The 14,778-nt window shown below is 37.1% G+C and overlaps 1 protein-coding gene across 3 annotated transcripts in view; it reads left to right on the top strand.

Annotated features, from left to right (window-relative positions):
- The window catches only part of CHCHD3 (coiled-coil-helix-coiled-coil-helix domain containing 3), a 279,622-nt gene that overhangs the window by 121,140 nt on the left and 143,704 nt on the right, over nt 1-14,778 (top strand). The gene's annotated exons all lie outside the window — the stretch shown is intronic.

Here is a 14,778-nt window from a genome sequence, read left to right as displayed (position 1 = left end):
CCTAGAAATAAATTTAACCAAAAGAGGTGAAAGACCTGTACTCTGGAAACTAAAACATGGATGAAAGAAATTGAAGATGGCATAAACGGAAAGACATTGCATGATCATGGATCAGAAGAACAAATATTGTTAAAATGTCTATACTACCCAAAGCAATCTACAGATTTAATGCAATCCCTGTGAAAATAACAACACAATTTTTCACAGAACTAGAGAAAACAACGCTAAAATTTGTATGGAACCACAAAAGTTGCTGAATAGCCAAAACAATCCTGAAAAAGAACAACAAAGCTGGAGGCATCACAATTCCAGACTTCAAGTTATATTACAAAGCTGTAGTCCTCAAAACAATATGGTACTGGCACAAAAATAGACACATAGATCAATGGAACAGAATAGAAAGCCCAGAAATCAAACCATGATTACATGGTCAATTAATCTTTAACAGAGGAGGTGAGAATATGCAATGAGAGGAAGACAGTCTCTTCAACAAATGGTGCTGGGAAAACTGGACAGCCATAGACAAAAGAATGAAACTGGACCACTTCCTTATAACCATACAGAAAAATAAACTCAAAATGGATTACAGACCTAACTGTGAGACCTGAAACCATAAAATCCTGTATGAGAACACAGGCAGTAATTTCTCTGACATCATCTGTAACAACATCTGTCTAGATATATGTCTGTAACAACATCTGTCTAGATATATGTTTCCTGAGGCAAATAAACTATTGGGACTACATCAAAAAGCTTCTGCACAGCAGAACCAACAAAACTAAAAGATAACTTACTGAATGGGGTAAGATATTTGCAAATGACTAATCTGATAAAGGGTGAGTATCCAAAATATATAATCAACTTATACCACTCAACACCAAAAAAAAAAAAAAAAAAAATGCAAGTAAGAAATGGACTAAAGGCCTAAATAGACATTCTCCCAAGAAGACATCCAGATGGCCAACAGACACATGAAAAGATGCTTAACATTACTCATCATCAGGGAAATGCAAATCAAAACCACAATGAGATATCCCCTCACACCCGTCAGAATGGCTAAAATTAAAAATTCAAGAAACAAGTGTTGTTAAGGATGTGGAGAAAAAGAACCCTCATGCACTGTTGGTGGGAATGCAAACTGGTGCAGCCATTGTGGAAAACAGTATGGAGGTTCCTCAAAAAATTAAAAATAGAACTACCCTATAGTCCAGTCATCTCACTTCTGTATTTATTTATATATATGGTGGAATATTATTCAGCCACAAAAAAGAATGATATTTTGCCATTTGTTATGACATGGATGGATCTAGAGAGTATAATGCTAGCAAAACAAGTTAGAGAAGACAAATACCATATGATTTCACTCATATGTGGAATTTAAGAAATAAAACAAAGGGAAAAGGTATAAACCAGAATCTTCGGGGGGGGGGAGGCAGACTGGAGACCCAGGGGAGTGTTGATGTGGCAGTCTGGAGGCAGAAATCCTTCTCCCTGGGGGATCTCATTCTTTGGTCTTAAGGGCTGCTGCTAGCCTTTTGGCCTTTCTGGGCAGGACTTCATGGACTGTTGAGAACTCTACCTGGTATGCAGTTGGGCCTGCAGGTGAAGGCTCCTCTTGTTTCTGAGCATGGCAGAGTCCTTATTTTGTTGAGATGCAAAAGGTGGCACAAGGGAGGGCTAAGGTGACATCATGTTGGCACTGTCATTTGCTTTCACCTTTCAGCCATTTCTCAGTAATGTGTCCCTGGATGTTGCCTCACGATAACCTCTGACCCTGTCTCCACAGAGGTATGGGTTCTCTAGGCCCCGCAGTCTCCTGTATGTTCTCCTAAACTACAGGGCCAGCCAAAAGTGCTAGGGTTGTAGGCAGAGCTGTGTAATATGGCAGGGTAACGTGATGGTGCGTGCCCCACTTCATTCAGTTGAATCGCAACACGTAATTATTAACCGGTAGGTGTTGTATACCTCCTCTGTGTAGGTGCTGTGTCCGGAGCTGGAGGAGCACAGATTGAGCAGGATCCTTGCTCTCAGGACACTTAGAGTAGCCATAATATGGACTGCCATTTACAAAATAAGGTGGTTCAACTAGTAAGTGGTTCAGAAGCAGCAGATGTGCCTTGCTTCTTGTATCGTACTCAGGCTGGTCCTTCTGCCTGCAATGTTGTCCTCTGCTTTTCCGCCTATCTCTGAGTCGCCTCGTTTAAATTTTGCCTTTCATTTCAAAGTACAGCATAAATACCTCTTTTATAAAGCCTTCCTGATTTCCTAATTCAGAAATGATTCACAGTCTTTCTGTATTTCTAAAACCTTTTGTTCATAGCTCTTTTATTAATAGGGCCACCCTATAATTTATCATCTAAACAGGGAAAGCGGAAGGAGGCACTATTAATTAATTATATGAGGACAGTACACTTGAACTGGGACATCCCAGGGAAACCAGAACATGTGGTCTCCCTACTCATAACCTTTACTCCCTGTTGGAGTAAAGTATGGTCTGGTCAAGTGTGTGTTCATCTCTCATTTTAGAATGTCAGTTCCATTGTAGAGGTGGGAAGGGCAGATGAGAACCCTGCCCTCTATGCTTGCATTTTCACACAGAGTTTTACACTCAGTAGGAGCCCACTTATGCTCACTGAATGGAGTTTCTCGTATCCACAATAGGTATCAGTAGCTGAGCAACCCTGTTGCAACCTTCCAGCCGGCTAGCTAGCTATCAGAAGGAAATCAATCTGAATAGGCAGAGTTGGGCCAGGGAGAGTCAGCCGTGATGGGGCTCCTTTGGGTCGTTCAGTAGTCCAAATCTTGGTATAATGGCAATTCATGCCCATTCTGGGCTGCTATGGTCAGCGAAATGACTGTTCTGTTAGGTGGAGGATGACCATGGGTGATGCTCCTTGCTGCATTCATCTAAGAGGACATGGGAACCTAGCTGGGGGGGGGGGGCACTACTCCTGAGGCCAGTAGGTGACAGGGCCCTGTTCCTACATGCTGTGGTTGGTATCTTTACAGTCTCCATTAAACTTGAACACCTCCTGGCAATATATTAAACTCAAAGCACTTGAGAAGGTTATAATCACTTAGTAAGTTTGCTAAAAGTTACGTAGAGTAGAAGACTCTATAAGGTTCTTTTATAGACTAGGTGTCACTGACAGATGTCCTTGATGAAGGGTCCAGATGACATTAATTCATGGGCTTTTACATATAAATGAAGCACTTGCTATTTAAACAGTCCTTTTCACTGGGTAGACTATGTAGCTATTGGTATTATTAATTCAGGTATTGAATAATATTGAATTTATTACCATGTGGTTCTAGAATAAGTAAATAATGGACACATTGACTTCTACTTTATAGATGACCGTAAGTTAACACCTCTTTAGAACACTTCAAAGGTCTTTAGGTGCAGTATTTTATTGCCACCTCCCTGGTTATCATTATTCTTGAATGCCAGGGGGCAACTCCCATGAAAAGGGAGACACTTAGAATCTTTCTGCAGGTAATGAGCATTTGGTTTTACTACAGTCTATAATTTGGACTTCAGTGGCAAATCGTTAATACAGACTTGAGCTTGGGGTGTCATAACACCTTTTGTCAAGCACCTTTGCTCAGCAAACACTATATGGTGTGAGCTAATTGTAGTCTGTCTCTGTTAAAGTGAACTTCTCATCCATCCATTTAGGGCTGTCTTGAGTACTTTCCTTTTCTGTAGTTAAAAATCTCTCAGGCTTGGTATTACCTTCCTGGACAGGATTGTTTATTGTTTAATTCTTTACTACATTTCCTGCCCTTCACTTAACTCTTCTAAAATCTGTAGCTTACTTTTAAAGCTGTGAATTTTGTTCCGACCTCTTTTTCTCTACCAAGTGTGTGTGGAGGTACAGTAGAAAGGGCTGTGACTCTAGGATTCCCAAGCCTGGCTGGTCACTCATGTCCCCTGTCAAGCTAGTAAAAAACATAAATGCCTGAGTGGACTGGTAGTTACAGGGTGGGACCTGGGCAAGTGCATTTTTAAAACACAGGATTTTATTTTATTTTATTTTATTTTATTTTATTTTATTTTATTTTTTTAAAAAATAAAATTTTAAAATATGAAATTAAATATGAAATTTATTGTCAAATTGGTTTCCATACAACACACAGTGCTCATCCCAAAAGGTGCCCTCCTCAGTACTCATCACCCACCCTCCCCTCCCTCCCACCCCCCATCAACCCTCAGTTTGTTCTCAGTATTTATTTATTTATTTATTTATTTATTTAATTTTTTTTTCAATATATGAAATTTATTGTCAAATTGGTTTCCATTCAACACCCAGTGCTCATCCCAAAAGGTGCCCTCCTCAATACCCATCACCCACCCTCCCCTCCCTCCCACCCCCCATCAACCCTCAGTTTGTTCTCAGTTTTTTAAGAGTCTCTTATGTTTTGGCTCCCTCCCTAACTTTTTTTTTTTTTTCCTTCCCCTCCCCCATGGTCTTCTGTTAAGTTTCTCAGGATCCACATAAGAGTGAAAACATATGGTATCTGTCTTTCTCTGTATGACTTACTTCGCTTAGCATAACACTCTCCAGTTCCAGCCACATTGCTACAAAAGGCCATATTTCATTCTTTCTCATTGCCACGTAGTACTCCATTGTGTATATAAACTACAATTTCTTTATCCATTCATCGGTTGATAGACATTTAGGCTCTTTCCATAATTTGGCTATTGTTGAAAGTGCTGCTATAAACATGGGGGTACAAGTGCCCCTATGCATCAGTACTCCTGTATCCCTTGGGTAAATTCCTAGCAGTGCTATTCCTGGGTCATAGGGTAGATCTATTTTTAATTTTTTGAGGAACCTCCACACTGTTTTCCAGAGCAGTTGCACCAGTTTGCATTCCCACCAACAGTGCAAGCAGGTTCCCGTTTCTCCACATCCTCGCCAGCATCTATAGTCTCCTGATTTGTTCATTTTAGCCACTCTGACTGGCGTGAGGTGGTACCTGAGTGTGGTTTTGATTTGTATTTCCCTGATGAGGAGCGACGTTGAGCATCTTTTCATGTGCCCGTTGGCCATCCGGATGTCTTCTTTAGAGAAGGGTCTATTCCTGTGTTCTGCCCATTTCTTCATTGGATTATTTGTTTTTCGAGTGTGGAGTTTGGTGAGCTCTTTATAGATTTTGGGTACTAGCCCTTTGTCCGATATGTCATTTGCAAATATCTTTTCCCATTCCGTTGGTTGCCTTTTAGTTTTGTTGATTGTTTCCTTGGCAGTGCAGAAGCTTTTTATCTTCACGAGGTCTAAAACACAGGATTTTATGTCCAACCTTCATTGTGAACAACTGATGGAGGTGAGAGAAACAAGGCCCTCTCCTCCTCTTGTTGGTACCTGGCAGCCCTGTGGTCGGATAGCCTTTTGTGTCAGCTGAACAAGGCTGTTCGTTGGGTGCGCCAAGGCCTGGGCGCCCATATCCGTTTTCAAGCGTCTTCCATGTAATGTGACTGTAACAACTATCTGAAACATGTTGTACAGTAGTCATAGTCTTCATATTTTTGTAGAGATTTAAAGAAACTATCCCCACCCATCCTACCTCTCGTCCCTCCCCGCTTCGCATCACTTCTTTCGTATTTGGTCTTTGAGAAAAGAGTACTGGCCTTAAAGACTGAAGACCTGACCTCTGGGCGCTTCAGCTAATGAGCCTGAGATATATTGAGTCAGTCCCCTTGCTTGTAGCTGCGCTTCAGTTTCCTCTCTTCCAAAAGCAGCATGGTATTTTCTTTAAAGCCTTCTTGGTAGGATCCAGTGAGCTAACATGCATGCATTCACTTTGTAAAAACGCACTGGTCTACTTCTTGATTCCCACAGTGGCTGGGTCAGTGTTTCTTCTCAAAATGGGTGATCAACAAATATTCTTAACAGGTTGTAAGGGAAGGTTCTCCGAATAACAATGTGTTGTTTCCACTCCTCCTCCTTAATTCTTCTCTTCTTCCCCTGCCCCCGCCCCTCCCTGTGAGGCTTGCAATTCCACACCTTGATTCACTCCTAGGAAATAGGATATGTTTTGCCTGCAGTGGGTGTCTAGTGTTGGAGACTCACCAGTTAGTAAGCACATGGAACTTTCTCCTTGGCCTTTTTAATGGTTTAATTCCAATCACGTTGTTAAAGCAATATTTCATTACTTCTGATTTTCCTAATTATCATGCAGACAAACAGTGGGGATCATGACATTAGAATAAGTGAGTGGCTTATGATTTTTGCCTCAGAAAGAGAAACTCTTGCTGTTTTTCTCCCCCCTTGAGCAACGCAGCAGTAATAAATGAGCAAGTCCAGAGTACTTTATGATAGATAGTTAATGGTGCTGTGCCTCAGCCAACAGGCCTGTTTCCACAGCATCTGTCACAATTCAGAGTCATTAGCATACCTTTAATGGTTTCTTTTCAAAATAATTTCTACTAGGGCATTTAGAATGCATCAAGGAAAAATATTGAGTTGTAGAGATGAGGAATTTTAAATGTAGACAAATGGTTTTCATTCTCTCAAATGTAATTTTGATAAAATGGAGAAACCACATAGCAACATATTATACAGTGTAACACAATTGACAGCACTTAATGTACTATCTGGGAATTATTTTTTCAGACATTGGAAAATAATTAACAAAACAAATTTTTAAATAAAAATCTAAACTTAAAAAATTGTGGGGTTTCTTAGCCCCCATACTGCCACCCTAGGCTTTCTGATCTGTGTTTGGATGGTCCTTTGGTTGTCTTTCACATTCTGTTTTATGATCAATCATGGAATCAATGTTTTTCTCATCTTATAAGATGAGAAATGTTTTGTTGGTTGTATGTCATTTTTACATAATACTGGTAAATATTAGCCTTGTTATTTATTTAGTTGTGAGGGGGAAATCTTCAGAGCAGCAAATTAAGCCATCTTTTTCCTGAAATGCCAAGTGCAGGTGAGAGGAGATCTTTATTAGATTTTTAAATATGAATGCATTTACAGTGACGTGTTTTTTTTTTTTTTAAACAAATGACTTTCTTTACTTTTTAAAAATGAAAGCCAGTGTGTATTTTAGCATGTACACATAGCTATTTGAATAATAGTTCCTTATATTTGCAAAGGATCATTTTTTGGATCCATTTATAAAATGTTTTTTCCATACTTAATGTCTACAACAGCACCGTGAAGTAGACTGGGCACCTGTTACCTATTTCTCAAAGCAAAATTGAGACCCTCCAGGAGGAACTCAGATACGGCCATGTTTGTGCAGGTGACAATTGGAAGGGCTGGGGCTTCTGAGTTGGATCTGTCTTTTAAGTCCTTTTATTGAATATTGTTTGAATTCTTCTCTGCCTCCTCTGGGGTGATTTTTGTAGTCTTACCTATACTGAAATCTTACACCTTTTTGGGGAGACCATGTTGTTTCTGTATCCTTTTCTTGGTCCTTCAGAATCAAAGAATTTGATCTTCAAAGGTCTTAAGACTTATTTGAATTACTCTAAGATATGAGTTCTTAAAAATTTATTTGAAATATTGATACTTTTTGAGGTCATTTGTACATTGTTCTAGATTTGTTTGTTTTTTTTTTTTAAATGAGACTACTTAAAATTTAAAGCCATTTGACTGAATTGGGAAAAGGTATTATCCATTTCTGGAGGATATCACATACATTTTTACATTCTGCAACAATTACTGTTAACACTACTTAGGCAAATAAGTATAGGCTTACTAAAATATGGAACTTGCAATTTTAAATTTTATATTAGTATATGTTTATGGTTAGTCTTCATCCATAGGGTCTAAGAAAGCACATTTTCACGTTCCATACAATGGGACAGTGTCAGGGGCAGAGGGGAAGTAGGGATATATCCCTTCTCGACTAGGATGAGTCCTGCAAGGTACAGATACTACTTTGGTCAGAACTTACTTACTAGTCCCCATCCAGCATCACAGGAAGCTAGGAAATACCCCCTCTCCCTATGTGCCAATCCCCCATGATAATGAGCCGAGCTAAACATCAGAGGCCCAACTATCGATAAAGGTGAGATGGATATTATGAGGAGTTCTCAGTCTGCCAAAATTATGAGGTCTTCAAGACTGATACTTGCTTGAGCTTTCTGATGTGAAGCCAATTTAAAAAGTATTTAGGTATTTAACGTTCCTTGACAACTCCTTTGCGATTATAAATCATATTGACTTTTTGATTACATATATTCTTTTGAAAACACCAAATACTATTATTTTCCTAGATATTATAGTGATAAAAAGTTGTCAGTAAAATTTAGATTCTTTAAAGAAATTTTGAAAAGGGGTGATGGACGAAATGGAATTCTAATCACTTGATTTCAACTCATTTCTCTTTCATTTGAGTCTTTGAAGGGAAAAGTGAAAAGCAACATTATTCTTGAAAAATTCTCTCTCAGCATCTAAGCAGCCGTTTTTAATTACAGAAAATGTCTTCAAAATTTGTTTTGCCATTTTAAAGTTTTAGCTGTGAGAAAGTCAATTGTCAGTTGTGAAATGGAGGAAAAAAATCTTGAAGTAAAAAAGCCACTTATGCATTATGTTGAGTAGACGTATGTTATTTGAACATTAGTGACTGATTTCCCATAGAAAATTTTTCTTCTTGAATTTGGTATCATTGTTGGTCATGTAAATACAGAAGAGTCTCCATTGTCAACCAATTCATGCCTGTAGAAGTATGACTGGCATGTAATGAGAATTGTTTAAAAATAAACTGAAATCGCACAGTAAGTGTTCTTCCTTCTACAGAGCCTCCCTGAAGCTGTTGTGTTGATTCTGTTAGAACTGCCCTGCTCAAAGCTTGCCCCATCCTCCCCTGCCCTGCCCCGCCACCTTCTTTCTTTTCTTCCTTTTTTTCCCTTCTTCCAAGAATTGCCTTTAAAAGCACATCCTTTGAATATCCTCCAAAGTGATAAATCTTCATCAGCTGAGAATAGATTTGATATTTTGGGAACAGGCTGAAGTCATTTAGAATCAAGGCTATTGGGTGATAGAACTGTAATAATATTTTCAATTCGATACAAGGAGTAACTGTAAAGTAATTAGACCAATTTTCTTGAGTTTTTGGAAGGCTAGGAAGGAAGTTCCAAAATAGGATCTCTCAGCCTGATGTGTATGTTTGTTTAAAATATTAGTTTTATTATTTGATAATGACATTACAAAATTTGTGTATTTATTTATCCTCTTACCTTTGGATTTGCCCCTATGTCTTTTTCCTAAGGGCTGTGTTTTGTGACTGTTTGGGGGATCACTGTCACAGTTTTATTTTATGATGATAGTCCTTTTGGAGTTTTTACTGATCATCTGTATGTCATATTTGAAATATAGTAATTAAACTGACACACACCAGAGGAAATCAAACTTTACTCAATGTTTAATTATATAAATTGGGTACCTGATAGATTTTTTTCTTTTACAGTTTAACATTTGAAAATTGGCCGTCAGGTTTTTGTGCTTATCTTAAACATAATCATCATGTAGTTCCATATTATCAAATGCAATGATATTATTTTAACACCGTCAAATAAATGATATACTTAGTGCACTATCAATTTACTTTGCTTGGAAAATACAACTTTCAAAAATAAATTGAAGTGCTCAGCAGTTACACTAAACATTTGAGTCTTTCTGTATCTACTAAATGTAAAACTTAATGGTCTTTATTTAAACTTAAAACTATGGTTCTCATTTCCCTATTTCTTTTGAACTTGATATCTCAAGTTTTCAAGGCTCTAATTTTAGAAACTTTTGCATTCTTTTAAAATTTTTTTAATATTTATTTTTATTTTTGAGGGACTCAGAGTGCGAGTGGGGGAGGGGCAGAGAGAGAGGGAGACACAGAATCCGAAGCAGGCTCCAGGCTCTGAGCTGTAAGCACAGAGACTAACATGGGGCTCGAACTCATCATGACCTGAGCTGAAGTTTAGATGCTCAACTGACTGAGCCACCCAGGCGCCCAAAACTACTTTGCATTCTTAATGCCATCAGAGATTTTTCGTTTGTTTTTCTTTTCTTTCCCTGAACTTCTTGTGTAAAGTTTTAAAATAAAGTGAAAATACTATTGAATTTGCTTTGGTAAGGAAGCAGGAAGGAAAATAAATTAGTACAAAAGCCAAATAGGCGTGCTTAGATATTGAGATAACGTACCCTTTGTTTCTGGTTATTTGTGCTACATGGTTTGTTTCATTTAATTTTTGATTAATAAAATTATGCCTTCAACTATGATACTACATAATAAATTTAAAGCACTAATAGTAGTGAGGTAAGAAAGTTATTTTATTAAGTTATTTTTTGTCAGCTTGTGTTAAAACATTAATTTTATATAAAAAACAACAGTGTTCATTAGATTTTCTAGTATTTTAATAGAGTGGTCTATCTTATAAATACTCAGTAGCTCATGTCTCAAGAATGGGTAAAAGTGGTTCTTGTTTAGCAAAAAGAATGCTGATTCATGTACATTCTTTTGTAGAATAGACAACTGATAAAACATAGCTTGGTAAAAGTTTTAAGATGGTGGTATAAAGGTTATTGTGGATTTGAACATTAAAAAACAAAAGAACATACAATTCAGACATTTCTTCTCATTAAAGACATTATCTAAACAGATTATAATGTTAATCTGTTCATTTATTCACTCATCCATTTATACAATAAAATATATGTATCAGGCTATAAGCACACTAATACGAGAGATAAGTTTGCACTGAAATAGAATCCTATCACTTTTATTTATTAAAAAAAATTTTTTTAATGGTTATTTATTTTTGAGAGAGACAGAGACAGAAAGAGAGGCAGAGTGCCAGCAGGGGACGGGCAGAGAGAGAGGGAGACACAGAATCTGAAGCAGGCTCCAGGCTCTGAGCTGTCAGCACAGAGACTGACGCGGGGCTTGAACTCCTGAGCAGTTAGATCATGACCTGAGCCAAAGTCAGATGCTCAACTGACTGAGTCACCCAGGCACCCCAGAATCCTCTCACTTTAGACCTTAGCTTGATATATACAAATTTTTACTCTGCCTGTATATATTTATAAAATTAGAATATGGAATCAGTCATTAAATTCTTGGAGTTAATTCTGACCTTTTGGAATAAATTTAGCCTTTGGCATTTCCAACAGAGTGAAGCCTTAAATGACATGAAAGTCCAGTATGAACTCAGCCTCTCAGCCAAACTGACCAAGGTGACAAGAAGAGTTTTAAGTGATGTTCCAATCATAAGGCTCTAAAATGGGCTGATTTTTATTCCAAAAAACATTTAATGAGTGGCTACCCTGTTCCAGGCCCTCTTTGGTGCTGATTTTCAACAAATCAGGTACATTCCAAAAATACTGAGATACTCTTGAATTTCTCATTGTTTTCTTTCCCCAAAAAAGGCCAACCAAAGTTTTTAGTCAAATTATTCTCCTATGGGTAACTGAACATATCTTATCAAGACCAAATATAGTAATCATCAGTATAAACTTACCAGTGTTGGATGTAATACCTATTTTTACCCATTTTATAATTCCTGGTGGCTCTTTGGATAGTGGGTGTATACAGATGGTTCTGTTTATCATTTTCCATAAAAATGTTTATGTGACCTTTGTAAGTCTGCCCTCTGAAGATTATGCATCATAGAATCTCCTGTGCTTATTAGTATAGTTGCTGACTGGCATAGATTGTGGTTTCAAATTTTTTTTTTTTAATTTTTTTTTTTCAACGTTTTTTATTTATTTTTCGGACAGAGAGAGACAGAGCATGAACGGGGGGAGGGGCAGAGAGAGAGGGAGACACAGAATCGGAAACAGGCTCCAGGCTCCGAGCCATCAGCCCAGAGCCTGACGCGGGGCTCGAACTCACGGACCGCGAGATCGTGACCTGGCTGAAGTCGGACGCTTAACCGACTGCGCCACCCAGGCGCCCCTGTGGTTTCAAATTTAATTCAGAAGATATTGTGAGCACTTTTTGTGTGCCTACTGTCAGTGGTCTACATTTTAGTGCATCTTCAGTAGTTATCTAAACAGCTTAATTTTTCTTTTTGAAAGTTCTTTTAAAACAAATTTTATTAATGCAGCTTGAATTTACATCTTTGAGTGTTAGACGAATGATTGTTTACTCTTCATGTTAACATTATGTGTCCAGCTTGCTCTTGCATGATTTCTTTCAGTCTCTTCCCTTTTCTTCATTTACATCACTTTTAAAGAAAAGAAGTTTGAGGTCATTTACTAACGTGTATTATTTTAACTTTCAGTAAAATACAGGAATTCATTTAGGGGCTTGACAACCCCTTTGGGGTGTGTGTGTGTGTGTGTGTGTGTGTGTGTGTCTGTGTGTGTGTTTGCGTTTGTGTAGAGACAGATGTGTATGTGTGTGTTAATATACACACAGTATTGAAGAAATTTAATCTACTGTGTTATATTCCTTTGACACAAAATATAGAGTTCTGGAATACCATGCCTTATTTGAAAAGTGTTATTTCAGGTTAATTTTACATTATTGTGCATATTTAATTAATTCCTTTTAGTTTGAGGCAACAGTGTATGCTCTTAAGATGAGCCTTTTTAAAAATTGATTTTGAAAGAAACCCCTAAAATCCAAGATGCCATTGTGATTCCTAATGGTGATTTAAAAGAAGCATTCCCATTAAAGTCAGGAGCAGCATAGGATGTCCATTATTTATTTTGTTCTGGAAGTACTAACCAGTACTGTTAGGTAAGAGCAAAAAATGGAAGAGAAAACATAGAGGAAGTAAAATGTCCCTTATTTGCAGGCTTTGTACCTAGAAAACCAAGGAAATCAACTGACAAATTTTCGTAAGCTAAGAGAATTAAGTTACAGGAACTGTCTATAAAGTTAATGAAGAAATTCTCTGTCTTGATAAGGAGTGAGTTCAACAAAAGAAAGTTTAGAGTAGGCTTCCATTTTGGAAGACAATTATGTAATATATAGATGATTACATCAACATAAAACAAAACCAAATGTTTATTGTAAAAAATTTGTACTGATGATATTGAAAAAGCAAGATATCCATACCCTACCACTCCTGAAGACTAACTACTGTTCATATTTTATGTATGGTTCCTGTTTTTTGCCATTATATATGTAGACATACGTATGCATACATACACACACAAACTTTTGGGGAGTGTGCATGTGGGGCAGGAGGGTACAGGTTAGGGCTCATATTGTATTACTATTTTAAAATCTTTTAATACAGAAATAGGTTGTGCATATTTTTTCTCCATTATTACTTTTCTGTGGGAGTCTTTTCATGGATGTATAGTTTGGATATTTGACCATTTCCTTATTTTTGGATGTTGTTCCTGTTTTATTAAATTTTATCAACAAAGATAGGAGAATGTACCCGTGGGCTAAATCTTTGCAGATATCCATGATGTATTTTCTGTTTTTTTGATAAATTTCTAGAAGCAAATTTGTTGGGTCAAAGGGTATATTTGAATGTTTTTGTTTTTATACACACACTGCTAATTTGAATTGCCCGTTCATAACCTTTTTACAGGATTTACAAATATTTTTATGTTTATGGGGTGCCTGGGTGGCTCAGTCGGTTAAGTGTCTGATTCAGCTCAGGTCATGATCTCACAGTTTGGGAGTTTGAACCCTGCTTCCAGCTCTGTGCTGACAGCTCAGAGCCTGGAGCCTGCTTTGGATTCTGGGTCTCCCTCTCTCTGCTCCCCCCCCCCCCCCCAAATAGTAAACATTAAAAAAAATTTGTTTCAGTTTTTAGAAAGTCAAATCTATCACTTTTTATAGTGAGTATATGCTTAGAAAGGTTTGTCCGTCTGTAAGATTTAATTAGTTTTATTTTATTTTTTACTTTGTTCTGAGTTTTTTACAGTGAAATTTTTACTCATTCTTGTATTTATTTTGGCATATGGTATGAAGTTTTTCTAGACAGTTTTGCCAGTAGCAGTTTTTAAAATAAATAATGTATCCATTCTCCTCAGAGATATCTTGGCTATTTCATACCCAAGTTCTAATGTAGAATTAAGGCTGTTTCTGGTGTTGAATTCTGTTTGTTTGCTATATTTGCCAATTCTTGAACTAATATCACATTATCTAAATTATTGTAGATTTACACTGTAAAAAATTTATCAAGGCAATTCCCTAGTCATGGCCATTAATTTTTAAAATTTCTTTATTGATACAATTCATCTCTTCTTCACAATGAATGTTAGTCTCTTTTCATTAAGTATTTTCATACTTGAGACCCTTGGTTATTCTTTGTGCCTTGAAATACCTTCATGTAGTATTTGGAATGTATATGTAAATAGAAATTTTTGTGCTCCTAATATTACTTTAGATATTTGGTAGTTTATTCTTTAAGGATCTATTCATGCTTATTCCTTATCCTTTCTCTTTTCTTCTCTTATTGTTTGCTAGAGTCTCTTCTCGCTATTTGCTACTAAACCGTTTATCACTCTTGCATGTCTGGAAGTTTTGTGACCCTTGCAGCCAATCAGATGCCTGGCAGTAGACATCATACGTAATGTGGGTTTTGTTATTAATAAATAACATCAGTTTGTTATTTATTGAGGTTCACCTGTGAACTTCATTTAGCTAACTCTGCCTGTTGTCATTATGAACAAAGAGAAGTACTTGTTTGCTTTTTCAGAGGACATTTGTGTGATGTGTTTTGCTCTCTTCATGTTTTATGGATGTTGTCGTACAGCACTTTCAAGTCTGTAATACTAGTCTGGATCCCATCATATCATTTTTAGCTCTTCAATGTATTTCATATAGATATCTTCTTTTAATATTAAAAGCACA

This window comes from Panthera tigris, chromosome A2 (assembly GCF_018350195.1).
Source record: "Panthera tigris isolate Pti1 chromosome A2, P.tigris_Pti1_mat1.1, whole genome shotgun sequence".
NCBI lineage: Eukaryota > Metazoa > Chordata > Mammalia > Carnivora > Felidae > Panthera > Panthera tigris.
This window is presented reverse-complemented; position numbering and strand designations above follow the sequence as displayed.